Source organism: Malaclemys terrapin, chromosome 9 (genome assembly GCF_027887155.1).
Source record: "Malaclemys terrapin pileata isolate rMalTer1 chromosome 9, rMalTer1.hap1, whole genome shotgun sequence".
NCBI lineage: Eukaryota > Metazoa > Chordata > Testudines > Emydidae > Malaclemys > Malaclemys terrapin.
Genome location: NC_071513.1, coordinates 30,579,652 through 30,606,790, shown reverse-complemented (window position 1 = coordinate 30,606,790; position 27,139 = coordinate 30,579,652). Strand labels below are relative to the sequence as shown.

The window sequence follows — 27,139 nt, the reverse complement described above, 5'->3', positions numbered from 1 at the left end:
CTGAAGTGGTATGGATATGCCTGTAGGATATGCCTTATTGTTGTGTATATCTGTTTCTAATGCAATTAAATAAAGAGTAATGGTTTTAGAATCCTGTGCAAAGTCTGTCTTTCTATTATGCTCTTTTCATGCCGTTTGAAGAGGTAAACTGGGGGCCCAGATCATCCACATGGCTGGAGTTCTCAGAAAGTGTGTTTAAACTATGGAGGGAACCTGATGGAACCTGAGGGGTTGCCTCTGGTTCCCAGCAGTGGGCAGTAGGCCATGTGATCGCAGCTCTGAGTACGGGGGTACTAAATAAATTATCTGTACCCCAAGAGTGTGCTTAGAGTCCCCAAAATACAGGGGCAGTGCATGGACTCTGTTCAGACTCCAGGATCCCTGGGTGTTTAGTCAAGGTCACATTAAAAGTACTGGCAATCCTTAGTTAAGCGGAGCACTCATCCATCCCATTCTGGATTGTCTAATCTGAGGTAGGGTCTGTGCCATATATTTTGTTTATCCACATAGTAACTATAGATTTTCTTTTCTCTTGTCAGCCATAGTGTATACTTACAGCAAAGTAGTGCTGTTAGGCATGATCTTCCAAACTATTTTTCTTTGCATGGTATTAGAAGATGTTCAATCTTGGGAAGACATGCTATGCAGTGGTATCAGTTTTGTTATGTAAGGGGCGGGGGGTCTCTGTTAGCCACTGGAGAGTTTACTCTCTTAAGTTAGTTTCTGATTAGATTCTCAGTACTCCATGGCAACCTAGCATTCTGAGACTCTTGAAAGAAGGAAGTGCATGCTGTTTGTGACCACCTTTGTTCCAGGACTGCTGTATGGGTGTAAATTTAGTGTACACTTAGAATATACTTAATCACTCCTGGTTTGGGGAATAACATTAGTAACAATATGAAAGTTACTGGGGATGTTAATTTTATTTTATTTTTATGTATTTATTTTTCATTGTTACTGTTTTTAAGAGGTTTTATTTAATGTTTACTAACCCTTGTACCAGAAAAAAAACTATCCTAAACTCTGGATTTCAACCTTAATATCTATATTGTGATATTTTCCTATTACTTTCAAAGAAGCAACAGAGAACACATGAATATATGCCTTGCAACAATCTAACTACCAGTTTAGTAGAGATATTCTCTACATATTAGGAGGATAATAAACTAATTTATGGTGGAATGTTGTTAAGATGGACAAGGACCATGGTATCTCACTGCATCCTCTTAATCAGGTCATTGAGTTACAGCAGCAGCTCTGTCATTTCTGCTTAGCAGCAACTATGCTATATTTAACCCATATTTCTTCAATCTTTTCACAAAGCTTCAGCATTTCTGTTAGTATTTCCTTTACGCCTGATCATAAGCCATCCCCAATAGTAATTTAGTATATTTGAAGTGATCATGGCAGATTAAAAAGTACATTACTTGAATGTTGCTTAAGCATGCACTGTATGCATTCCAGTTTGTGAATTACAAACTACAGATTATTTTCTGCTAACTCAAGCACATTTCCAGACAGAGATAAAGAGTGTCATGCTAGTATTAAAAAGTTAATAATGGACACTCTCTGAACAGTCTTTTTTACTTGGAATGCTATCTTGAGGCGTGGAGCACACCTCAGATAGAGCATAAATGGATTATTCGTCACACAGATAATGTATAATATATTTTATTTGTGTTTATAGCTTCATATCACCATTCAAAATCTCAAGTAAAATCTCTAAGTATTTTACTAGTATGGTAAAAGTGAACTGATGTTCCAGGCCTTTTAGCATGGAACATCACCTCCATTTTACACCAGTATGCCACACACTTGCTTCTAATTAATTAGACCTAAATCTTGATATTTGTGTTTTAAGATGAAGGGAATAGGAATTCTCACCTTAGAAGATGGGTTATAAAAATTTAGGCTGGGATTTTTAAAGGAGCCTAAGGAAGTTGGGCACTAAGGGCAAGATCCAAAAAGGAATTTAGGCACCTAGCTGCCTCTATACATCCACTGTTTAGGCACTACTGACTATTTCAAAATCACCACTCACCTGCTACCTAATCTTGTAGGCACCTAGGTTTCTGCCAGTAGCTATGTGTAAATCACTGCCCTGCACTTTAAGCAGGGAGGAGTTTGGCTGGCTGGCTGGGAGAAGAAGGCAATGCTTTCTGGCTTGGGGGAAGAGGAGAGAAGTAAAACTGCTGGAAGAGCAAGCAACGTGGTGGCCCCTCCCCTCATCACTCGGAACAGGCTGGGCAGCACCCACCCTCCCTAATTAGGTCACAGATATGTCAGGTGTTTAACTATATCTGCTGTGGATATTACGCTAGCCACCCCACTAAGCGGGGCTGGGAAGGAATTTTTCCCTTACCGCCATATTGGCCAAGTGCAGTGGGGGGGGGGGGAGGGGAGAGGAGAAGGGGGGGATACGCCTTCCTCACAGCAGGTTCAGCTGGGCTCCGTTCATGCATAGCATGACGGGTGGTAGGTCATATGTCACAACTCTTTATTTAAGTGTATAGCGGATGTTCAGTGCAGGTACTCCATAAATTAAGGCACAAAAGAACAGGAAAATGGCTTGGAAAAGGAATTAAGGAGAAGTGCCGGGGCAGTTGGAGACTCCTATGATTGGTACAGCAGGGAGCCAACCCCCGCATCATTATAGTCCAGCTTAACCCCTCGTATTCTCAGAAGTAATATTCACAGTTGTACAAAATACAAATGTGGCATTCTGGAATTCTAACTTCTCAGTTTTGTATGCATATAATAATAAAAATCAAATAGACAATCACCTTTTAGAAACTTCTGTCTATCCAGAATTCTCTAAATATGCCATTTTTCCACTCTTCCAACACCACTATGTTTACCAGTTGTTTACCATAGGATTAAAACAAGGGATTTTTTTCCAGTTCCATCATGATAATTAGTGCTGGTTGGAAAAAAACTTAGAAACAGTTTTTCATCAGAAAATGCAGTTTTGTCAAAATATAAATGCTTTGGGAAAGCTTATTGATTTTTGCTGAAATTTAATTTCACAGAAAAAAAGGCAGGGAGGAGTTCCAACAGTGTAGCTAAGTAGCATTTTGGTATTTTTTAATCAAACATTTTGATTTTTTAGCTTTTGAAATGACTTGTTTTTAATTTTATTTTATATTATATTGTGACAGACCCAAACTAGTGGGGTACAGGAGTCTGATAGAGGGCAAATATACTGGTCACAGATGAGTTTTCTGTTCCCTGAGTGACTAGAGCAAGGGCTGCACTGGAGTAATCAGGAACCTGCTAGAACCAGTTAAGGCAGACAGGCTAAGTAGGACACCTGGAGCCAATTAAGAAGAAGCTGCTAGAATCAATTAAGGCAGGCTAATCAGGGCACCTGGGCTTTAAAAAGGAGCTCACTCCAGTTTGTGGTGCGAGTGTGAGGAGCTGGGAGCAAGAGGCGCAAGGAGCTGAGAGTGAGAGAGTGAGTGTGCTGCTGGAGGACTGAGGAGCCCTAGCGTTATCAGACAACAGGAGGAAGGTCCTGTGAAGGGACAGTCTCTGGGCTGTTCCCCAACCCACATGGTGAATCTCTGAGGCAAGAAAATCCGCCAATAAGCACAGGACCCACCAAGATAGAGGAGGAACTTTGTCACACTGGTGTCAGAGAGGGATCTTGGGGTGCGTGGCGGAAGAAGGAGGGTGATTTAAAGGAGAGGGTTTATTTTTTTTCACCACAATGGATGATGTAGTGCGGGCATTGATACAAGCTACCACGGCCCAGCAGGAGGCTACCCATGTCCAGGCAGCCGCCCAACAGGAGGCAGTGCGGCTGCAGCAAGAGACTAATTGCCTGCTGTTGGACCAGGCTGCTCAAGACTGAGCTATGTTGCGGGAACTGGTAAACCAGGTAACGTCCCTTACAGAGCTGAATCGCAGCCATGATGAGACACGGCCATGATGAGACGTGTCTCATATGGGCCAGCCATCGGTTGCAGAAAATGACACGGGAGGATGATGTAGAGGCATACCTTCTGGCCTTTGAGAGGACAGCCCTACGGGAGGCCTGGCCTCGAGATCAGTGGTCTGGCATCCTTGCCCCATTCCTGTGTGGGGAGGCCCAGAAGGCCTACCATGATCTGCCTTAAGAGGCTGCTGCAGACTACCCCCAGCTGAAAGCAGAAATCCTGGCCAGATCTGGGGTAATGACAGCAGTGCGGGTCCAGCAGTATCATGGTTGGAGGTAGCAGGAAGACAAAACCCCGCAGTCCCAATTGTATGACCTCATCCATCTCGCATGAAAGTGGTTGCAAACAGAGTCCCGGAGTCTGGAAGAGATACTAGCGGTTCTGGTCATCGACCGATACATGAGGGGACTACCACCTTCATGCCTGGGTAAGCCAGAACGAACCCACCACCTATGACAAGGTTGTCGCCCTGGTAGAGAGGTGAAGGACAGCGAGGGAGCTGACCCGACCAATTAAGGAAGAGGCACCCCGGGTTAAACTAGCAGCACCAAGCCCTAAAGTTCGGGTGACTGGGCCACCAGGAGGGCCCAGGTGGAAAAAGAGAGAGGCTGAAGGCCCATCAGAGGCCACAAAGAGTCGGAGCACTGAAGGAGAAGAGGATCGTGATGTTAGACTGCCCAAACCAAGAGACTGGGGAATGCCTAGGGCTCCATACAGATGTTATGCCTGTGGGGAGTGGGGACACATAGCTGCACAGTGTCCCAATGCTGAGGAGCCTATGCAGTGTAACCTGGGGAACTGGGCAGATCCATCCTCCCTAATCCACCTTGTGGGGGTCTCACTAACCCCACATGTGTATACCAGACTAGTGAAACTAAATGGGGTAGGGACCACGGCACTGGTTGATTTGGGGAGTGGTATCACGCTTATCTCAGGGAAGCTCATGAAGCGTAGTCAGCTGCTACAGGCTAAATGTACAGGGATAACATGTGTCCATGGGACAGTTAGTTACTACCCCACCTTCCCAGTAAAAATCGAGATCCAAGGGAACACTACTGAGGTAGCAGCAGGTGTAGTCCCTAAACTCCCATACCCGGTGCACATAGGGAGGGACTTCCCAGGGTTTGGAAACTTACTCCCAGTAGGGGGATTGGAGAAAGATGGGGACCCTAAAATTGGTGAGGCATCCACAGCAGACTGTCAACCCCCAATCTTCTCTGAAATATCCCCAGATTTGTTCTCCACTCCCAGACAGGGTAGAAAGACAAGAAGGGCAGCTAAGGCCTTGGGAACCTGAATACTGACCCAAAGCCAGAGAGTCGCTCTTGTCAGTAGGCGGACCCGCGCAGCTGAAAAGGAGGCCATGCAGGAGGGAGAAGCACCTGAGTCTGACCCCCACCCTAATGCTTCTGAACCAGTAGAAGCAACAGAGACTGGGCCCCTAGATCTTGGGCAGATTAGCCCTGGGAGAGGAAATTTTGGACGGGACCAGGCAGAAGACCCAAGGTATGACAACATTAGGAAGAAGGTGACTGAAATAGATGGGGTCCCCATGGAAGGGAAAACCCAGGGACCAGGACCCTACTTCATAATGAAGAAGGATCTCTTATACCGGGTTGCACCAGTACAGGGGCAGAAGGTACAGCAGATCCTAGTACCTCAAAAACACCAGAATGCTGTATTAAGTCTTGCTCATAGTCATCTTTTTGGGGGGCATTTGGGGGTAGAGAAGACCCTGGCACAAGTCCTACAACGGTTCTTCTGGCCCAGAGTACATGAAGAAGTGCGGCAGTACTGTGGCTCCTGCCCGGAGTGTCAGCTGCACAGTCCCCGTCCCCACTTGAGGGCACCTTTAGTACCCCTTCCCATCATAGATGTCCCCTTCGAGCAAATAGCCATGGACCTAGTGGGACCCCTGGAGAAGACGGCTCGGGGCCACCAATATATACTTGTTGTTTTGGACTATGCTACTCGCTACCCAGAAGCCGTCCCCCTGCAGAACACGACCTCTAAAACTATAGCCAAAGAGCTGGTGGGAATCTTTGCCCGAATGGGGATACCGGAGGAGATATTAACCAACCAAGAAACCACATTTATGTTGAAGCTAATGAAGGACCTCTGTACGCTTCTCCATATACATACCCTGCGAACTTCGGTCTACCACCCACAGACTGATGGGTTGGTAGAAAGGTTTAACTGAACCCTCAAGGCTATGATAAAGAAGTTGGTAAGTCGGGACGTGAGGGATTGGGACACCCTACTACCCTACCTTATGTTCGCTATCCGGGAGGTACCTCAAGCCTCAACTGGGTTTTCCCCCTTTGAGTTATTATACGGGCAGAAACTCCTTCCAAGGGAACAAAAATATGCAGTGGTGGAGAGAGAAAGCCTCGCTGTAAAATGGGCCATGGAAACATTGCGCTACTACCTGGTCGTGCGCAGATTTGTCCTCGTGACCGACCATGTCCCTCTTCAATGGATGCTGCGGAACAAGGAGAAGAACACAAGGGTGACCAGATGGTTCTTATCCCTCCAACCTTTCCAGTTCCAAGTGCACCCCAGAGCAGGGAGTCGTCATGACAACATCGATGGCTTGTCACGTGTGCACTGTCTGGCGTCCCAAGCTGCCCAACCCCTTGGCGTTGAGCAGGGGGGAGGGATATGTGACAGACCCAGACCAGTGGGGTACACGAGTCTGGTAGAGGGCAAATATACTGGTCACAGATGAGTTTTCTGTTCCCTGAGTGACTAGAGCAGGGGCTGCACTGGAGTAATCAGGAACCTGCTAGAACCAGTTAAGGCAGGCAGGCTAATTAGGACACCTGGAGCCAATTAAGAAGAAGCTGCTAGAATCAATTAAGGCAGGCTAATCAGGGCACCTGGGTTTTAAAAAGGAGCTCACTCCAGTTTGTGGTGCGAGTGTGAGGAGCTGGGAGCAAGAGGCGCAAGGAGCTGAGAGTGAGAGAGTGTGCTGCTGGAGGACTTAGGAGCACTAGCATTATCAGACAACAGGAGGAAGGTCCTGTGAGGGAAGGTCTCTGGGCTGTTCCCCAACCCACATGGTGAATCTCTGAGGCAAGAAAATCTGCCAATAAGCGCAGGACCCACCAAGATAGAGGAGGAACTTTGTCACAATATCATAATATCATATAAATGTTCAGTAAATATTGAAAAGAAATGATTCAGTTTTGTGGAAACAAAACATTTCAGTTGATCTGATTTTGCGAACAGGGACTGCTAACAGGGAGTTTTGCAAGGGAGTTCTCCAGGTGAAGGAGGAGCAATACAGCACCCTTTTGGGGTAAGTGACTGTCTGTAGTGTGTGTTTGTTTGTGTTTGGGGGTTACTTGCTGTGTGTTGAGCTTGTGTTTGTCAGTCTGTTTGTTTGGCTGGTTGTTTGAAGGACTGTGTGCTGTGGCTGGCAGTTGGAAACTGTGAGCTTCAAAGGAAGGTTTGAAAGCTAGAAGCCTCTGGTAAGTGGCTGAGCTTTAATCAGTGGGTGGGACATTCATACAGGCCAGGGATTTATAAAGCAGAGCACAAGTGACCAGAGAGCTTTTGCGAACAGGGGCTGCTAACAGGGAGTTTCCCAAGGGGAGCGGGAAGGGGGCAAGGGTCCCTTGCCGGTTCTATCTGTTTTCCCTTTATTCCCCTTAAAACCTATAAACCAACTACATTCAAAACTTCTTGCTTAAACAACCCTTTCAGCAGACAGGGGGCTGCAGATGGGAGTTTGACAGAGGGGGGCTTACTATGGTTAGGAAGACCCGCAACATCTGTGACAGCACTGCTTCTGTCTCCCCCACCTGCACCTGTAGCCAGACAGAGCACCTGAGCATGGATGCTTCTACCCAGACCCTGGTGTGGTTTTGCAGAGACTGTAACTTGCAATTTCCACTTACTGATATCCAGGCTGTGGGGACCATCCAATGTGAAAGGTGCCTGCTGGTGGAATCTCTCAGGCAGCAGGAGGGAGAGCTACAGGAGGAGGTGGCTAGGTTAAGGAGCATCTGAATCCACGAGCAATTCCTGGACAGTGTCTATGTGGAGACAGCTGAGGTAGCTGTCCCAGTACACAGGACTGCTGATACAGAGGGCTCAGGGTGGACACTGGCAGCTGGTTACTTCTGGCAGCAGGCAGTGCTCCACCCCTGCGCTGAACCCTCCTGCCGTGGTAATAGGTAACCATTATGCTCTTCTTGATACAGGAGAGAGGGAATCACCCCCTACAGTAAAGGAGGAGAGGCCTCGTACCCCTAAGGCTGGGAGGTCTGCTGCCACCACTGCGAATAGGAAACGTAGGGTAGTGGTGGTCGGAGACTCTCTGCTGAGGGGGACGGAGGCACCCATCTGTTGCCATGACATTTCATCTCGGGAGGTATGCTGCCTGCCGGGGGCCCGTATCCGAAATGTTACGGAGGCATTGTCAAGGATTATCCAGCCCTCTGACGACTACCCCATGCTACTCATCCATGTGGGCACAAATGATACTGCGCGATGTGACACTGAGCGGATCAATAGTGACTACAGGGCTCTGGGAGTATGGGTGAAGGAGTATTCTCTTCGATTCTTCCTGTCAAAGGTAGGGGCATGGATAGAGACAGATGCATCATGGAGGTGAATGCCTGGCTGCAAAGATGGTGTCGCCAGGAGGGCTTTGGCTTCCTCGACCACGGGATGCTATTCGAGGAAGGACTGCTAGGCAGAGATGGCGTTCACCTTTCAAGGAGGGGAAAGACCCTATTTGGACACAGACTGGCTAACCTACTGAGGAGGGCTTTAAACTAGGTTCGATGGGGACAGGTGAGCAAAGCCACAGGTAAGTGGGGAACATGGAGACCTGGGAGATGGGTCAGAAAAGAGAGGGAGTGTGGGCTATATTGGCAGAGAGAAAGGAGGGTCAGGACAAAACTGGGAGGCAAGATCAACCCAGTATCTTAGATGCCTATATACAAATGCGAGAAGTATGGGTAATAAGCAGGAAGAACTAGAAGTGCTAATAAATAAATACAACTATGACATTGTTGGCATCACTGAAACTTGGTGGGATAATACACATGATTGGAATGTTGGTGTGGATGGGTACAGCTTGCTCAGGAAGGATAGACAGGGGAAAAAGGGAGGAAGTGTTGCCTTATATATTAAAAATGTACGCACTTGGACTGAAGTGGAGATAGACATAGGAGACGGAAGTGTTGAGAGTCTCTGGGTTAGGCTAAAAGGGGTAAAAAAACAAGGGTGATGTCATGCTAGGAGTCTACTACAGGCCACCTAACCAGGTGGAAGAGGTGGATGAGGCTTTTTTTAAACAACTAACAAAATCATCCAAAGCCCAAGATTTGGTGCTGATGGGTGACTTCAACTATCCAAATATATGTTGGGAAAATAACACAGCGGGGCATAGACTATCCAACAAATTCTTGGACTGCATTGCAGACAACTTTTAATTTCAGAAGGTTGAAAAAGCTACTAGGGGGGAAGCTATTCTAGACTTGATTTTAACAAGTAGGGAGGAACTCGTTGAGAATTTGAAAGTAGAAGGCAGCTTGGGTGAAAGTGATCATGAAATCATAGAGTTTGCAATTCTAAGGAAGGGTAGAAGGGAGAACAGCAAAATAGAGGCAATGGATTTCAGGAAGGCAAATTTTGGTAAGCTCAGAGAGCTGATAGGTAAGGTCCCATGGGAATCAAGACTGAGGGGAAAAACAACTGAGGAGAGTTGGCAGTTTTTCAAAGGGACACTATTAAGGGCCCAAAAGCAAGCTATTCCGCTGATTAGGAAAGATACAAAATGTGGCAAAAGATCACCTTGGCTTAACCACGAGATCTTGCATGATCTAAAAGATAAAAAGGAGTCATATAAAAAATGGAAACTAGGACAGATTACAAAGGATGAATATAGGCGAACAACACAGGAATGCAGGGGCAAGATTAGAAAGGCAAAGGCAAAAAATGAGCTCAAACTAATTACGGGAATAAAGGGAAACAAGAAGACTTTATATCAATACATTAGAAGCAAGAGGAAGACCAAGGACAGGGTAGGCCCACTGTTCAGTGAGGAGGGAGATACAGTAACAGGAAACTTGGAAATGGCAGAGATGTTTCAGTCTTCACCGAGAAGTCTGAAGGAATGACTAATATAGTGAATGCTAATGGGAAGGGGGTAGGTTTAGAAGATAAAATAAAAAAAGAACAAGATAAAAATCACTTAGAAAAGTTAGATGCCTGCAAGCCACTAGGGCCTGATGAAATGCATCCTAAAATACTCAAGGAGCTAATAGAGGAGGTAACTGAGCCTCTAGTTATTATCTTTGGAAAATCATGGGAGACAGGAGAGATTCCAGAAGGCTGGAAAAGGGCAAATATAGTGCCCATCTATAAAAAGGGAAATAAAAACAACCCAGACAACTACAGACCAGTTAGTTTAACTTCTGTGCCAGGGAAGATAATGGAGCAAGTAATTAAGGAAATCATCTGCAAACACTTGGAAGGTGGAAAGGTGATAGGGAATAGCCAGCATGGATTTCTAAAGAACAAATCATGTCAAACCAATCTGATAGCTTTCTTTGATAGGATAACGAGTCTTGTGGATAAGGGAGAAGCTGTGGATGTGGTATACCTAGACTTTAGTAAGGCATTTGATATGGTCTCGTGTGATATTCTTATCGATAAACTAGGCAAATACAATTTAGATGGGGCTACTATAAGGTGGGTGCATAACTGGCTGGATAACCATACTCAGAGAGTAGTTATTAATGGTTCCCAATCCTGCTGGAAAGGCGTAACAAGTGGGTTCCGCAGGGGTCTGTTTTGGGATCGGCTCTGTTCAATATCTTCATTAACGACTTAGCGTACTTTCTATGCCAATATCTTATTAAGTTTGCAGATGATACCAAACTGGGAGGGATTGCATCTACTTTGGAGGACAGGGTCATAATTCCAAAATGATCTGGACAAATTGGAGAAATGGTCTGAGTTAAACAGGATGAAGTTTAACAAAGACAAATGCAAAGTGCTCCACTTAGGAAGAAAAAATTAGTTTCACACATACAGAATGGGAAGAGACTGTCTAGGAAGGAGTACGGCAGAAAGGGATCTAGGGGTTATATACAAGCTAAATATGAGTCAACAGTGTGATGCTGTTGTAAAAAAAGCAAACATGATTCTGGGATGTATTAATAGGTGTGTTGTGAGCAAGACACGAGAAGTCATTCTTCTGCTCTACTCTGCTCTGGTTAGGCCTCAGCTGGAGTATTGTGTCCAGTTCCGGGCACTGCATTTCAAGAAAGATGTGGAGAAATTGGAGAGGGTCCAGAGAAGAGCAACAAGAATGATTAAAGGTCTAGAGAACTTTACCTATGAAGGAAGGCTGAAAGAATTGGGTCTGTTTAGTTTGTAAAAGAAAAGACAGAGGAGACATGATAGCAGTTTTCAGGTATCTAAAAGGGTGTCAGAAGGAGGAGGGAGGAAACTTGTTCACTTTAGCCTCTAAGGATAGAGCAAGAAGCAATGGGCTTAAACTGCAGCAAGGGAGGTCTAGGTTGGACATTAGGAAAAAATTCCTAACTGTCAGGGTGGTTAAACACTGGAATAAATTGCCTAGGGAGGTTGTGGAATCTCCATCTCTGGAGATATTTAAGAGTAGGTTAGATAAATGTCTATCAGGGATGGTCTAGACAGTATTTGGTCCTGCCATGCGGGCAGGGGACTGGACTCGATGACCTCTCAAGGTCCCCTCCAGTCCTAAAATCTATGAATAAAAAACAATCAGAATTTCATTTCATGGAGAATTTGGAAATTTTCAGATTTTGTTCTGACGGAATTAGAACAAAAGCAAATTTTGAGATCTTGAAATCCTCCATAAAATAGAATTTCTGTGCTTGCTTAGCTCTAGTCATAACTTTGTATCAAAGGCTTAAAGTGGTAGAAAGATGAGAAATTATATATGGTATATCTACACTGCAATTAAATGTGTGGCTGACCAGCCCAACTGACTTGGGCTCAAGGGATTCAGACTATGGGGCTATTTAATTGTGTATACATGTTCAGGATTGGGCTGGAGCCTGAGTTCTGGGACCCTCCCCCTCATAGAAGGAATGTCTACACAACCCCTTAGCCTGAGCCCAAACCTGCTGGCATGAGCCAGGCATATATTTTTAATTGCAGTGTAGACATACCCATAGTGAGCATGAACCTCAAATTCACTGATAGTTTGGGTTGAAAAATTCAGTTGTTAATCCATATCTGCTTTTAACTCCCACCAGGCAAGTCATATAAATACCTTTAGTCCCAAAATCCCCTACTTCCCCCAACTTGTTGGAATATCTTCTTGTAGAGAGACCCTCTTCCAATGTCATCTCCTAATGAGGTGACTGTGGCTGTTTCTCTCTTTTTCCAAAACCCATTTCTTAAGGTAACTGGCTGATAGGCCAATCTACTCCTCTTTTCTAACTTCTGGGGCCAACCAACTGATCTATGTCTCATGAAAGTTTTTAGAGGGCCCTCAAGCCTATTCCTCAAATCTACACTCTGGGGAAAACTGGCTATTTATTACAGCCAGTATACAATGATACAAGCCTTTCAGCACATCTGGTTCCAGACAGAAACAGGAATTGGAAGATTGGGGGGGGAAATGTATCCGAATTTTTCAGAACCTTATAGTTTAATTGGACTTCTATAAATTCTATAAATGAAAAGGGACAGAGATAATCTTTTTTGTTTCTCCAAATCAGTCTGTACAACCCCAGTTTTACGTGTACTGTAATAATAAGAGTTATGTTAAGATTTTTAGCAGAACTATGAAGGAATTGTAACACCATATCAGTTTTCTACCACTTCTCCAGGAAACTGCAAATATAAATGCTTTATGTTAATAAATTGTAAGCTCTTTAGGCTGTGGACTGTCTTTTTGTTCTGTGTTTGTACAGTGCTGTCAAAGGGTGACTTGCCATTAAAGGGAAGATAGCCAGCCCCACCTGTAGCACACTTAATTCACCTTCTAGCCTCTTGACATCACTGAATAACTGATTCCTTTCTTACAGGGCCTGCTGCCAGGCCACTCCAACACAGCCAATTCCTTCTAACATTTATTGGTTACTGCAACCAGGCTCTATATTGATTCCCTTTATCTCAGTACTTGTGCCTATAGTTTTAACACACTCTCATTAGATATTGCAGTGCTTTGGTCACTCTTTCTTTCAGCCAGTTCCCTCTGTTGTTTGGTGTCCTTTGCCCAAGCCTGCAACAGCTCTACTTTCCCTATGAGCTCTTACACTTACTTGCTTTAAACTACCAGGTTAACAACTCAAAAGAACTTGAGCCAAGTTCTGGAACAAAAGAATATGGATAATATTTTCAGTTGCTTCAAAAGGCTTTCTTATTCAAAATTTGACCCATCTGTAAGATCAAATGCAAAAAACCCAAGCCATTAATTAATATTTTAAAAATAAAATGTTGATAGCTTTTTAAGAAAAAACTATTGTAGAAAAGTAAGAGCAAAGCAGATGTGGTAAAGAGCCACATAGTTATTTATTATCCCCCAAATTCCTGTTTATTCATCAATATTAGGGTTGTATCTTTAAGTGATACAGTTGCAGCTTTCAAGAAATCCCATTACTGCCTGTCTGCACTTTCAAGTTGATATTTGACTTGGGGGGATACCTTGTTACCTGAATCTGTTGACAAGTAATTGGAAATTGGAGTTAGCAAGGCTGTGTGAATGAATGGTAGTAAATAAACTGACTGAACTGAAACAGTTTTAGAAATTTGAAAAGGTCTGATAATTTTTTTTAAACTTGTTTATAGTTTTACATGTCTTTACTTCCTGATTCATCTAGGACAGGAAGCAGGAATATAAAATACTCTTTTTTTTTCTTGCATTATGGCTAACAGTCTAAAAACAAAAAGCACTGGAAAACTCAGAGGAGGACATTTTCATGAGATTTCCACCCCAGTTACTAGATGAAAGAGTTTTTGAATAAGGCTTTCAGATACTTATGTTGACTGAATTACTCCTCTAAACTTTTGCAAATTAACTGTCACTAGATAACATGTTGACAACTTTTAATAACATTGTTTTGAAGACTAAAAGGTACATTATTTAAAAAATATAATTGTCTCCTGTTTCCAGAAACTGCAATTTTGCAGGATTAAAAGGAAGGATCAGGCAGATACAACTCATAAGGAAAGTACATGTTCCCTTTAACTGCAGGAGCAAACTAATAAGGGGACTACATATTTTACAACCAGGCACAAATAATGATAAATTAGATAAGTTTTTAAAAACTGAATCCATTAATTAAATTTGGTTTTAAATAGGGGTAATTATTTCTTCTTCCTTCCCTATGCAGCTTTCCAGTAAACTAGCTGGAACTGTGCAGTTTGTTCTAGTACCAGTGATAGAGCCACCAAAAATGTTATAATGTTTGAGAAACAGATACTGTAATTTATTTTCCAAGGGTAAAATCTGTTCATGTTCTCTGCCTTTGTGTACACTGACAATCTTCTAACCTAAGCAGTCTGCAGCAGATAAATCACTACTTCAGCAATATGATGGATATGAAAGTGAAGATGAAAAAAAAGGCTTTGTCAAAAGTAGTGAAGAAATACTTGTTTGAATATTTTCTATAAAATGTAATCACTTAGTTGCTCTCATTTGTAAGATTTGCATCTGAAGAAGTGAGGTTTTTACCCACGAAAGCTTATGCCCAAATATATCTGTTAGTCTTTAAGACTCCTTGTTGTATTTGTAAGATTTGTTACCCTCTTGATCTATTTGGCTTTAGTTGATCTATTTTAGTTTTGTACACTTTGTACGTTTCAGCATTTGAAAATTTGGATTCAGAAACCACAAGATGGTCGTAGCATTTGACTCCAGCAGTTTAAACAACTTAACTGCAGGGAGAATCACAGACATAATAGATCAAGGAGTGCACCCAAGTCTACTGTTTGTAAATTATGCATGCGAATCAGGATGACTGTGCAATGAATAAAGCCAAACAAGAAGTACTAAAAAAATAGTCTCCAAAATAAATATATTTATTCATATAGCAAAAAACTATGCTTTGTGCTTTACAGGCAGGTATGAAGATATGTACGCTGCTCTTAAAAAGCTTCCAATACAAGCCTCATGTCTTAATCCTGACGTTAAGCTTGAGCAGAGCTCTGCAATCTGGATGACTTCTATTCCCATGGAGCACTAACTGATTCTCAAAGGGTTAGTTCTTCCCCTTCTCCTACCCTCCACCAATCCCCAGTGGAGCCACAAAGCTACTTACAGCTGCCCAGTCTGCGGGGGATATCTTATGTAATCATAGACTGTATCATAATATATATGCACAAGGGGTCTGAGACCTTATTTTTGGAATTTTCTAACTCTGTTTTCTAACTCTTTCATAAATGTAATGTTTGTTTAACATAGTTGTCTTTTCTTTTAAAATAGGAAATTAAATTTAAAAACAACTGATAAAACAGAAATTCCATCATATGGCTCCATGAAGATTTTGTGCTTGGGTCATCAGCAAAGTTTGGACCTTTAAATCCATAGTATAGACCTTTACTGTTCGAACTGAGTAACTGCTAACAACAGTAAACTGTTATTCCCTATGTGAACCAACCAGTAGAGGGGGGGATGAGACACACACACACACACTTTGCTCTTGGGTTTCCTAGCTATCTGCTGACAGCAGAAGAATGTAGAGATTCAGGGTTCCTGGCTTCAATTCCAGGTTCGGGGGGGGTTGTGTTCTCTAGTGGTTATAGACCCTTCCACCTCTGTCTCCAATCTGTCTGTTTCCTTTTGCTTCTATCCACCCCACAATAACTCCTGTCTTGTCTCTGTCTTAATTTTCTCCCTTCCCAAACACTTGGCTCCTGTTCCCATTCCTCTTATTTTGTATACACCCCCATTCCAGTTCCTACCCCTCTCCCCTTCTGTTCCTGTCCACCCCCACATCCCCTGGCTCTCTCAGGCTTCTCCCCACCCTCTGTCTTCTTGCTACTATCCCCCATATCCACGCATCATCTCTTTGCATTCTACTCAGGCCACCTTCTGCTCCTTTAGCTGCCTGACCTCCAATAGCAGGAATATTGAAAGCATTGGAGAGACAGTATCTCTGCTCTCTGTTCACATATGCAGTGCCATAGCAGCCTCTGTCAGCATAATGAAACAATTACAGGGAAAGTTCTTCTCAGCTCCTGCAGCCCTGGGCGGGAGCATGCCTAATACAGACAGTCCAGAGAACTTAGCTGCAAATTCCAACAAATCTTTACTGAACACGTGCAAACTGCAGTTTTTTCTGAGGCTTGTAATTTGGCCAAAATTTGTTGAATTTTCATGATGAAGGCAACAGGCATTTCTCTGACACCATGGTGATACCCCTTGCCAAATTTCAAATCCCTGCTTCAAAATATGGAGGTACATATTTTTCTCTTCTCTTTACTCTTGGAAATGAATGTATTTATTTATTCCAAGATGGACAGTGTAGTAGTGTTCAAGTATATGATAATTATTTGAGCTTTCTAATTCGAGCTCTGTGTATGACTTGCTGTTTATCACTGAACAAATTACTTTAACTTTTCTGTGCTTTCTGTAAAAATTAATTTGTGTACTTATACCTATCTCTTTCACTGGATTGCTATGTTGATCAATTTATCTTTTTTTTTTTTTTTTTTTTTTTTTTTTTTACACATTGCTTTAAAAATGTGTGAATCTTCAGATAAGTGAAAAATATTATGACTATTTATTAACAGTGCTTGAGTTTAGTGGTAGGTAATTAGGGCCATGAGAAAAAGAAGCAAGTGGGACAGGAATTGTATTTGCATGTTCTAAGATGTGGTATGTTTAGCTATAAGTGCACCAGAGATGCTGTTCTACTCTTTGTCCTTATTAAAATCTAAGTATCTTTTTTTTTTTTTACTACCATTTTAGCTAGGAACCTAGGGCCAGATTTTCAAAAGTCATTGGACATTTAACACACAACAGCTCACATTAGAATTATGCCCTTTTCTGAGGGGGAAAAAAAAACTAATATAATAAGCCCTATAGAAATGACTATAAATAAAATAAATTGGTAACATTCTGTGAGTGCAAAAGGCCCTGGAACTAAAATATGATTATAGCTTTGCAATAACTTGTGAAAAGATATTTTCTTCTTCCTGCCCCACAGCTATATGGCATATCTCATTCATTCTAACTTTGGAAAGCTCTGAAATATGTATGTATACTACAGCATTATAAATAATGGAGTAGTGAATCCATTTTGAATGACTAAGTACTCGCCTGAGCCTTCTCCCCCCCTCCACAAAATGATTTTTAGGTTTGGGAGTAGTTTGGTTAAGTTTCACCACCACGTCGTCCTCCTGCTATTTTTAATGGTTGGATCAAGCAGATATGTTACTGCTAATATTGCTTTGTGGCTTTCTTTGTTGTGATATCTCATGCTATGTGTACACTACAGAGCCTATGCTAGCATAGCCATAGTGTGGGCACAGCATAGACCAGCAGAAGGAGTTTTCCAGCTGATGTTTTCCACCTCCCCAGAAGCACTCTCCTTTCAGCATAGCTGCATCTACATTGGTTCTGTTGGCATAGCTATGTTGGTCAGAGATTTTTTTTTTTTTTTTTATAATACCCCAAACTGACATAGTTATTCCAGTATACGTTTTAAGTGTAGACTAATTCTGATGAGGGCATCCACCCCACCCAGGACTGGAAGGGGTTAAGGTGGCCAGGTAGGCCCATTAACTCCATGGGCTACACCTGGAGAGAGAGCCAGAGATCAGGGAATTAATTGCAAGCAGGTTCAGCTGGGCAGGAACAGGCTGGGCCTATAAAGCCAGGAAGCTAGCAATGCATAAGGGTTGCTGCTGGGATAGGGCAACTACTCCCTGGGAAGAGGGTTTGGTATACCCAGAGAAAGGAGGGGAACCAGAAGTTGTAGGAAGCAGTCCAGGCAAGGAGCAGTGAGGGCTTGGAGAGGAAAACCCAGAACTGTTAGGTGCAGGATCTGTAGATTGGAACCTGCAGTATTGGGCAGGCCTGGGTTCCTCCACCAGTCACTGAAGAACTGGCACTTGAGGCAGCAAATGGAAAGACTGCCTGGGTCACTATGGGAGTGGCAGAGAATTGAAGGATTGTACCCCAGAAAGGGGAACACTGACGGCTGGTCTTCACTACCAGGGAGATCGAGTCTGCTGCAATCGATGCAGCGGGTGTCGATTTAGTGGGTCTAGTGAAGACCCACTAAATTGATGACCGAGCACTATCCGGTCGACTCTGGTACTCCAGCTCCCCAAGAAGAGTAAGGGAAGTTGACCAGAGAGCGTCTCCCTTTGAGACAACGCAGTGAAGACACCGGGGTAAGTCGACCTAAATGGTGTTGATTCCAGCTATGTTTTTCATGTAGCTGGAATAGCGTAACTTAGGTTAACTTACCCTGGTAGTGAAGACAAGCCCTCAGTGACCTAGCTGGAGGGCTGAGTCATGAAGAGGATGCTGCAATTCCTGGGATGAGTGAGGAGCTGCAGATCAGAGTGAGAGACTGAGTGATAGTGTACAACCATGAAAAGGGGCATTGACCTTGCATAGCTAATCCCCAGAGTGACCAGGAGAAGGTGCCAAACAAGCAGTGAGTGGAGCACCCTCTGACACTAAGCCTCAGACTGCACTTAAGCAGCATTAAATTTTGTGCTAACTGTATTTTCATGGTACTCTGGGGCATTAATAAAGAGGAAATCCTGGCGAGACCAAATTTCACATTTGGGGTCAGCATTGCTAAGCACCACTACCTGCTGCTTGGGAGGCACGCATGTGGGTGTGGTTATGGGTATCTTCAGAACACCGCATCCCAAAGGGTCCCGACAGATTCTGGAAAAGACACTTCAGCCTGATCAAAAAGTATCCATTAACCATATTATTGAGAAAGCAAACATGGAGATGTTGTCCCTGAAGATTCTTTATCTATTTAGGAGATTATGTTGGGTTTGGTTATGGTGGAAGATAGGAAAAATAGGGAGGCTTCAAATGGGTTGGATAAGCAAATTGAATCTTTGAGAGAAATCTATTATTCAGATTATAAGAGCAGAAAAGAGTTTTACAAAGATTATAACTGTAATTGGTTAGTATTGCTCTTGAATTAGGAGATGTACAAAATTGTTCTTAATATAAACTTCCTCACAACAAAAAGGAAGTGAGTGACTCTTCCTGTTCCCAAGCCATGTTTTAAGCATTTTTCCAAAAGAAATGTTTGTACAGTTTCTGGAAATAGGTAATTAGCATTTTTTAAATAAAGAAATCTTTCCTGTCCATTTGTAACAAAAATATTTTCAAGAAGCTTGTTTGTTAATTCATTTTGGAACATGAATTTTCTCTGTCAGTTATTGATTGTTCTTGAAAATATCAATGAGCACCTCTATATAGGGGTAGAGGTTGCTATTAGCAGTTTAAATACTTATGAAAAGATTCAAATTGCAACCCCACATTAATTTAAAACATATGACAGGACCAGAAGGTCTAAATCATGACATACAGTTTATTTTGCCAAATTAATCAAAAAGTCTGCTGTTTTCCATGTATGTGTAAGCACAGTGACACATTTATCCTGATATTTCGGGATGTAAGATGAAAATCTGGCAGTCAGTCTGGAAAAATAAGAAAGATTTCCAGAAAGCTGCAGGTTAATCAATTTAAAACTGCTGTCACATATTTACATGTTTTATATTGCCTTTCTCAGCATTGCTGATTATCAAAATATTTTAGAATAAACAGGAGCTTTCCCCTTTCTAAGGAACCTGTACTTCTTTTCACATGTCTTATTCGTCAAGTGATGCCAAAGCCCAGGGTCTATATTATCATTATTGAGCCAGTGGTGCTGAATTTTGATATCAGAAACAATGGTCATGGTCTCAGTGAGTCAGTTTGGCAGACGGAAGAGACTGAGAATGGAGGGGATAGTTTGATTTAGAAACAAATATCTTGTTAAAAAAATATTGTGAAGAAAACATAAGGAAAAAGGATAACCACATGTAGTGGAGGGGAAGTAAATATGTCTTTTTAGGTTTCATTACTTTGCCTGAATGACAGTGGTTAAAGGTATAGTTAAATGGTGGAAAGTTATAGTTAAGTAATGATTGCTTATGATACCAATTGTAGTTCTGATTCGGTAGCCTATTTTAAACTTCATTTTTCAGCTTTACATTTTTCTGCCTACATTCGTTTAAACCCTTATAATAGGCTAATATCAGGAAAGAGTACTTGTTTCAGGTGTACAAATGTCACAGCTACAAAAATAAGGTTATCTAGATTTATTCTGGGTAGTGCCAGACATCACTTGATTAAACCTGTTCACTTTCATCTATGTAATGTGATTTTCTTGATAAATCAAAGTGCTCCACTCCAGAAAAATATACACAAAGCCTTTTGTTATGAATGATGTTTCAATACTTATTGATATAGAAAATCAAGCATTCATAAAGTGGAAGGGAAAGAAAAACTTTACTAAGTTGCCACCAGAGGATTTGCTTTTAAAAAAATGTTAGATATGCCTTTAAACAGTTACTGCAATGAAATTCACACATGGGAAGGAGACATGTCATTACTCGCCTAAATTATACAGCAGATGTAACCTTGTTAAGTCTCCCCAACCTTTACCACCAAAACTACCACACACAAATTACTTGTATAGCTGCATATTGTAATAATGTTTCAAAAGAGAGAATACAATGATTCCTGGGAAAATAACTTTACTGGCATGAAATATATGCTGGTTCCAATTACATAGATGGAGCTGCAATATCCTAATATGTCCAGTGCTGATGCAGCAGCATGGAAGTTGCTTAGTAACACAATAGTTGCATGCATGGAACTACTGCATTAAGTCCCTTGTAGCACCCATATTTCTGGTCCACATAACAATGTTAACTCAGTTCCTTAAACTGATAAGTACTTTAAGTCCACAAAACAGTGTTCATCATTTGGATTTCACACTCATGGGCCTATTGCCACTTCAGAAAGGTTGGTTAAATTCCAGTAGCTCTTAATAGTGACACAAATTTTGGTCTCCAGAGCCAAGATTTTCCAAAGTGACTTATGAGTTTGGGTATCTAATCTGAGACACCTTGGAGACTGGTTTGCTATTGAGAGAAGAAGTTCAACACTTTCTAATAATCATTAAGTTGTTCTGAGCTGGGTACCTAAAATACCGGTCATGCTTGAAAATACTTTCTCCCCCCCCCCCCCTTAAAATTTCACACTTTTGCTACAATATTGCAAACTCCACCAATGGTAGTGATAGTGGAAGTGTTAGTGTAGACCGGCAGCCAGGTTCGGGTGTTTTCCAGAATCCACTGACTTAATACACAGGTATGCCAGGGGGCTGCAATACATCCCATCTAGGGAGGTTGTTCCTATCTGCTGGAATGACAATTATGTGTGTAGGGGGGAGTGTACGTGGGATTTATGTAGGTGATCTCCCTTTCCTCATACTGGCCTAATCTAAACCAAATGAGAGACCCCTTGCACACATTCCTTTAGCCTCATACACACATGAGATTTAAGCTAAGAAGACTTGCGCAGACCAGCTGCACGTAGGTGAATCCTGCCCAATATGCAAGTATCCTACTCCTTGTTGTTAAGAAGATTAGCACTATCCTGATAAATAAGTGATCCATTCAACTTGATGCTTTGCTATTGTGTATAAGGGAGAGGACAGATGGGTGCATTTTGGCTTAGTTATTTTTAACAAGCTACTGTCTTCTTAAAAGGATTTCACTACACACAAGACTTAAATTTCTTATCTCTTTGTTGTTCCTTTTTTTTCCACTGCTAGTTGAAATTTTCAGCCTGAACTTACTGACCCATTCCTGAGAGATTTAATGCCATGATTAGGAGTTGCTGTACGGGCTCAACGGGTGGTGATCAATGGCTCGATGTCTAGTTGGCAGCCAGTATCAAGCGAAGTGCCCCAGGGGTCGGTCCTGGGGCTGGTTTTGTTCAACATCTTCATTAATGATCTGGATTATGGAATGGATTGCACCCTCAGCAAGTTTGCAGATGAGACTTAGCTGGGGGGAGAGGTAGATACGCTGGAAGGTAGGGATAGGATCCAGAGTGACCTAGACAAATTGGAGGATTGGGCCAAAAGAAATCTGATGAGGTTCAAAAAGGACAAGTGCAGAGTCCTGAATTTAGGATGGAAGAATCCCATGCACTGCTACAGGCTGGGAACCGACTGGCTAAGTGGCAGTTCTGCAGAAAAGGATCTGGGGATTACAGTGGACAAGAAGAAGCTGGATATGAGTCAACAGTGTGCCCTTGTTGCCAAGAAGGCTAATGGCATATTGGGCTGCATTACTAGAAGCATTGCCAGCAGTTCGAGGAAAGTGATTATTCCCCTCTATTCGGCACTGGTGAGGCCACATCTGGAGTATTGTCCAGTTTTGCTCCCCTCCCCCACCCTCCCACTACAGAAAGGATGTGGGCAAATTGGAGAGAGTCCAGTGGAGGGCAACGGAAATTATTAGGTGGCTGGAGCACATGACTTATGAGGAGAGACTGAGGGAACTGAGCTTATTTAGTCTGCAGAAAAGAAGAGTGAGGGGGGATTTGATAGCAGCCTTCAACTACCTGAAGAGGGGTTCCAAAGAGGATGGAGCTAGGCTGTTCTCAGTGGTGACAGATGACAAAACAAGGAGCCATGGTCTCAAGTTACAGTGGGGGAGGTTTAGGTTGGATATTAGGCAAAACTATTTCACTAGGAAGGTGGTGATGCACTGGAACAGGTTACCTAGGGAGGTGGTGGAATCTCCATCCTTGGAGGTTTTTAAGGCCCAGCTTGACAAAGCCCTGTCTGGGATTATTTAGTTGGGGATTGGTCCTGCTTTGAGCAGGGGGTTGGACTAGATGACCTCCTGAGGTCTCTTCCAACCCTAATCTTCTATGATTCTATACTCAGCATGTCTTAGAATCAGACTTTTTATTTTATGACTTCACAAAAATCTTCCCTTTACTTAGATGTAATTCTTAATAATTAAATATAAGCTCTGCCCTATACTTTGTAGAGACATTAGTCTGAATTTAATTACTGTTACAGTTACCCAATGTTTTTTCTCTACAATATTTTAATTGTATATTGTCATATTACCATTAAATTATTTTTTTCCTGGCTATGAAATTGCTGGGGTTTATGTGGAAAGCAAATAATTTCTACAAGATATTTATGATCACCAAAGAGAAAAGCAGGCTGCAATGTGCAATATGTTTCAAGCTGGAACCAATGTTGTTAGCATGCTGCTTTATAAGAATAATCATTTTATTTTGGAAGCACCCTCTACAATATGTCAGAGTGCTGTACAGCATATTGAAATGTGTTTAAATACCGTGAAAACTTTATTAAAATCATGTTCAAATAAAAGCCAGTAGGTTCCAATGCAAAATATGGAGTCAATAATAAAATAATAAAACCAGATTTCTAACAGGAAAGTGTTAAGTTGAGGAGAAGAAATTTGTGATGGAAGAAGTTCTACATCCTACTGCCTACTACAAAAAAGGCATGTTCACAGGCCAACTTAGAATGTGATTGTGGGATACAGGATATGTGTCTGCTCAGCTACTGATCAATAGGGGGCTTGAATATATATATATGGCTTACAATATGTAAGGTTTTAAAATTAACTGGATCAAACTAGTCAATTTGCCACTTTATAGACAGTCAACGTAAAGAACATAAATTAGGGCCAATGACTAAATATGTTGCTGTATTCTGAACAATCTGCAGGTAGAAGAGATGCCCTGCTAACAGTGAATCTCAATAATCAAACCTTGTAATCAGTAGTATGTAAGTATTGCAGGTCATCATGTGATAAATTTGGGTGCACTCGCTAAACCATGACACAAAATATTTTGTACTATGCGGCTTTTTAGGCAAAGGGAAAATTCTATTGTGACATTAAGATCTTTACCTCAACTCCTTGTAAACAAGTCCATTCAATAAGATAGAACATGAAAAAAATGAGAATGTCTTCACAATGGCAACTTCCACTGCGCTGCAATATCTGTTTTCCCATGGTGAGGATATGGAGCTAAGATACATTTAGTTAGTGCTATTATCTAAATAACCCTCAAGAGAAAATTGCAATATTTATAGGACAAGACATATGGCATCTTGATAATACTCCATCATGTGTTTACAAACTACCTTGCCAAGAGGCCTCAGATGTTTTGCACATAGTGGAAGATGGACAGATCCTTGAGATGCTACATACCAAACCCCCAGGTTGTGGTACAGAGATATCAATCAGTAATGGACTCTTACAATGTCTTCTAGTTATAACATGAACCACTGGACAGCAGTTCAGTCATGTTCCTTTGTCATCAAAACAGCTCCCATGTTCTTTCATATCAAGCATAATAGCTAACCAAAATGGCCTATTGACCTTCATTTAAAATCAGCAGAGCATTCTCAACTGCTAAGCAAAGCCAGAATCCTACGGGTGTCTGACTGCACCTGTACCTGAATAGCCACCACATTATTTATCACCTTCCCTAAAAAGGGCAAGACATTGAACAACTTGAGGACAATTCCAGAAACAGCAGCAATTTCTTTTGTGAGTGAAGCAAGAACACCTTCATCAAGAGATGTCTTCTCAAAAACAAAACTTCTGTCCATTTGAGGATGGTTGGCATTCTCTTTTCTTGGCATAATACATTATTAATGTATGTTATAATGTGGCTATGATACTGTTACTTACTATAAGCAATCAAGGGGCAGAGTCTCAAGGAAGTTAGAGGACCATAAAAATCATCATCAGAAATCCAAGTTTAATTCAACTAGAGCACCACAGTGTATCAGAGTCAATGGCACTTTCAGTCAGAAGGTCCAGAAAGACCATTCTAGAACTAATCTGAGTTTATGGTTCAATAACGTAACTATATCACACTCACATGAACTTTGTGCTGAACAAAATGGTATCAGTGGTCCTGTCTCTACATAGGCCAAAAAGGGGGGCATTGGTTTTCAATCATGTTTCCTTAACTCAATTGAACCTGTCCCTTCACTTAACACCCACGCAAACATGGTTTAACACCTTAACGAACACAAACTGTCTTAATGTTGTAGCTTAGGTGGGAGGCTAAGGTATCTTAAATCTCTCGAGGCGGGGAAAAAACCCATATATACATACCACCTTTTTTACCAATAGGCAGACAGGGCTACTGAGTACCAGACTTGACTCATCTTTGTCAAAATGAGCCTGGTGGCATTGTTCAAGCAAGTGCCAATGTAACTTGCCAGATCTGAATATTGAAAGAGACAAGGAACCATACTTTTATTTTCACTAGAACTACTTTATATTTTATAGCATATGTTTCCTGCAAGATGTAGAAAGTGCTTGGAAAACTAACATTATCTTTCTTTTTATGAATGTAGGAAGTCTCTCTTTATCCCTGTTAACCTTGACAAGAATGGAAATGTGAAATCACCCAGCAATTAATGTGAATAAAGGTGAGTTTCCCTTCTCAGATGAATTCATTGTCGATGAAGCAGTTTTTGCTTTGGCAAGTATGTTCCTAATGTGTCCTAAGAATTTCAAGTAATCCAGAACAAAATCACTGCTGTCTCTTTTCAGTGGTCTGTAATTACCTTTTCATAAAGCTCTCTTGTATGTATTGTTTTAAATAATTTAAGCTACCTCTTTCTATTACAAAAAACGGTGTGCAAATCACTAGCATATAAACACAAGAATGCATCAAAGAATTAGTTTGTCATATAGTGTAATAAGTTTGAATGCTAATTAGCCTGCTGTGGTCTGAATGTATTTTTCTGACAATGTTGGTAATATAAAAAGTCTTTGCTCTAGTTATGAAAACAAATATAGTGACCAGATAACTTCAACAAGAGATGAATATCTGAGAAGTAATTGTTGCAAGTGGATTTTTTTTTATAGTGTGTCTGTGTCCAATTTTTGTTGAGTGGTGACATTTTCCTTTTTGGTGGTTGTGTTTTCAATCTACAAAAGCAGTTTTCAGGAAAGCAGATTGGAGCATTTGCAAACATACCCACACTGGTTGCTTGTTAAATGTGTCAGCAGTTGAATTGCATGGCCCCTGCTTTGAGATTGTTAGAGAAGCTGGGATATTACTTTTTATTTCATTGCTATTCTGAATCAAAGGGGAAAACAATTCCCCCGAGGCTGAGATTTTGAGAACTTGGCATTGTTAGCCATGGGGAAATTCAAATCAACACACTGTTTACAGTTTTATTTTTAACCTAACATACACTGTATCAAAATACAGTTGATACCATGTATTTTATCCTTACTGTCATTGGAACTGGTAAGTAATAAGATGGTCTGTTTAACTTTTAATTACACTAACAAATCACATGCAGTTAGTATATGATATATTATGCTTTGTTAGTAATGACAGTATAGATTCCATAACTGACTTTGATTCACGAGAATGATAATAGATTGAGACATGCATTCTTATTTCCAAACTCCCCAGTATTGAGAGATGTAATTGTTTTTCAACAGTTTCACTCAGTGTTTATTTGACTTGCTTTTTAACATGTCTGCTAATTTAATTTAAAATATGACACTCCCTAAAGAATAGGATGAGCCTGCTAAAAAGACGATTGTGTATTTTCCATTCTAAGAAAGGCCAGAGCTCATTAATGTCTATCACAACAAAAATGTATTTTTAGAAAGATAGAAAAAATCATTCTTCATGCATGAGTTCTACATATTTCTAAGCATCTTCATTACACCTGCAGTGCAATTTAACCTAGCAGCTGGTACATTGAGTTGGCATTTCAGAAAATTATACAACAAAATTAAAAGCCATAATCCCTTACACTGCCCTAGGTAAATGTATGTCCTTTTATATCTTTCAGAAATTGTTTACTTTTTTCTTTGATCCTTGGCTATGTGCTTTAATGTTCAGCAATTTTCTATCCATCAATAGCATTGATAATTTAAAGGTAACAAGGTGTGCTTCTTTTGCTGGTGTATAATGATTCAATGATTTGGAAGAAAAATATAAAATCATTGCTGATAAAGTATGCAGATGGCAATTTGATGGAGTGGCAAATAATGAGAGGTCATTTCTATAGGGCAATCTGGATTTCATGATAAAATGGAGTCATTTGAACAACATACCTTTTAATACAACCAAATGCAAGCTCATATATCTAGGAACAAAGAATGTA

The 27,139-nt window shown here is 41.5% G+C and overlaps 1 protein-coding gene across 2 annotated transcripts in view; it reads right to left on the bottom strand.

Annotated features, from left to right (window-relative positions):
- Positions 1-27,139, bottom strand: part of KLHL4 (kelch like family member 4) — a 210,027-nt gene that overhangs the window by 95,376 nt on the left and 87,512 nt on the right. Inside the window, exon 2 of one of the 2 annotated variants that reach the window (XM_054040749.1) lies at positions 6,367-6,420. The exons of the other annotated variant lie outside the window; for it this stretch is intronic. The gene's annotated coding sequence lies outside the window, so the exon portion shown is untranslated. The remainder of the gene's footprint in view (positions 1-6,366; positions 6,421-27,139) is intronic. 2 annotated transcript variants of the gene reach the window in all.